The sequence below is a fragment of the Syngnathoides biaculeatus genome, chromosome 12 (genome assembly GCF_019802595.1).
Source record: "Syngnathoides biaculeatus isolate LvHL_M chromosome 12, ASM1980259v1, whole genome shotgun sequence".
Taxonomy (NCBI): Eukaryota; Metazoa; Chordata; class Actinopteri; order Syngnathiformes; family Syngnathidae; genus Syngnathoides; species Syngnathoides biaculeatus.
The window spans coordinates 19,804,205-19,806,755 of NC_084651.1; positions in this window are offsets into that span (position 1 = coordinate 19,804,205).

Sequence of the window (2,551 nt, forward strand, 5' to 3'; positions counted from 1 at the left end):
TCCTCATGCGACCTGGCAGATGCTAAGCCAAGCAGCCAGGCGGCCAAACCACCACTGGAAAAATACAGAGCATGGAACTGTGATTCAGAGCCCTGATATAGAATTTCACCTCCTCCCCTTTCCTCTATCCAACAGCTGGTTTCCTGGAAGCAAAATTGTGCGGTGGGAGTTCGGTCGGGGGGGATCGAGGAGGCCTACGGCTCGGCTCCTTCAAAGGCCTCTCTGTTCTCATCTGCGGCTCTGCACCGCACTCTTGCAACATCCTCATGAGAGGAAAACATGAATCGTTGGGGAAAAAAACAGAGCTGGATCAACCAGAGGTCATCTCCTAATGACTTTCATAGTTAGGACTTGGTTAAAGGTCTTAGTTTAGGGAGGAGAAAGGTGAAATTGAAGTAAGCTGTTTTTTTTTTCTCAAAAAGGAATGTTGCCTCTGATCCGAATCTGCCGATCAACTGAAAACGTCAGATTCATTTACATTCATTTTCAAAACGATCGCTGCTCACACAGGAACTAAAAATGCACGAATATGCAAGGAGTATGCCTGTGACTCTTTGTTCTGCTTGAAAGCTGTTGAAAACTATCTGTACACTTCTACAATACAGTATATGGGTTACAGAATGTAGTTCAATTCAAGATGATCGTGAATTATTATTTGGCTAAATATGAAGATATAGTTCATTTTTATGTTATATCAGATTTTCATGTGATACAAGAGTGACATAAGAGGTTGTGAAAATGACTTTTCTTCACCTTTTGGTTTTTATTCATTATATCCATACCCTTTCTTAATACAGCCAAATCAAATGTTCTTGATTAATAATTGATTAAGATGTTCTAGATTATGCTTGAAGTTACCAGGATTTGGGAGAATTGTGGGAAAAACAAGGTTTTCCTTTCATTGTTCAATAAGAACAGGGCTATAATTTGTAACGTTTGTGTTTTCAGACTAAACAAATGTTGCTGCTTCCTCAACAACACAGTTTTGATCTGTTGTGAATTCAATGATTTACTCATAAAAGGAAGAATAGAGATTTTCTTTTTGCCCATTGAATGCAGGATCCTTAAGTTTTAGCACACCTGTGGAACCCTTAACCTACTTTTTGTTTGCATGTGAAGTCAGATGTCTCTGCGGCCTTTCCTGTTTGTACAATGACCCTGGAGTATAGAAGAATAGGAGTAGGACTCACTTCCCTCATGTGCATGAGCAGCCTATTTTAGGAAAGCGTGTCAGCGTGAACTTTTGTCACAATGCTGGGCCTCCGAATACCCACTGTTCCCTTGATGGAGTCACTCCACTTGTTTATTTTTATAAGAGTGCAGTGTATAACCTCCACCTCGCACACATATTTAGGTGTGTGCGTGTGTGACCAGTCACTCCCACCCCCGCACGTGCATCCTATCGAGAAATTTAAGAAATGGAAGTGGCAAAAGCATGAGCTCACACACGCTCTGGCTCATTAGCTGGGTTTCATATCATTTGCCTGGAAAACCATCTGTTCCGGCTCGGTTTTGCCAAATATGATGTGATGCTGGCAGCCATGTTTGTTCTTCTTAAATAGGTTGAAAACAATTATTATCCCACGCAATGTCTGAAAGGTTCACTCGTACAAATGTTCAGTGGCTCTGTTGTGCAAGTGGAAATGTTTGGACACAAATATGTTTTTAGTTCACAAATGATGGAAGCACATGTAAACCCTTGTTTGGTTTCAGTGTGCATGGAAATGAATCTCTAGTCTAAAGTGTTTAAATGACATCCATCCACCCACCCATGCATTTTCTGTACCACATATTACAGTCGAATGATTAGCTGAATTTCTAGATTTATGATTTCATTTCACCTACATCTGCTGACTATAGAAAAGTATAATGTAATTACAAGTAGATGTTAAAGTGGGACGTGTTTGCAGTTGTTTGTGACTACCAACTATTTATGCTTCACTGCAGCAGCGTGTGTGAGACAGAATCACCGCCCCCACCTGACTGGGAGGTTCTTGGGGATTAACTTTCTACTTCCCTGATACAGTTTTCCACAGAGCCAGCAGCTATGCAAGTCTGCAAATGTGTGACGTGGCTGTGTGAGACAAAAATGGAGGTCATATGATAAAATCCAATCTCTCAGGGATATTTTTGTCCTTTACTTTTGAGGATGATTTAATCATTTGCTCCCCTCATCTCCACTTTCAAATCTTGGTATAATCAAGGATGACACTAATGTTGAAAATGTACTTGTGCCTTGAATTAAGAGTTCAATTTGTTCTCTGGCCACATTTTTGACTCAAAACACACCATCTTAAATAGAAATTGAAAAACGTAGAAATGACTTCAATCTGTTCCAGCCTCCCACCATAGAACACAGATTTTTGTAATGTTTTCAATGAAAATGTGGGACTCTCTCGTGTTGTACTTTATGAAAACATACTGTACTGTATTTTTATAAAAGCATAATATGAATTAATAGAATGTAATGTTTCGGTCTTGTCTTCTTTGTCCACCAGGGGACAGTGTAATATATACATACATGTGCTCTGTACACGAAGAAGACCATCAT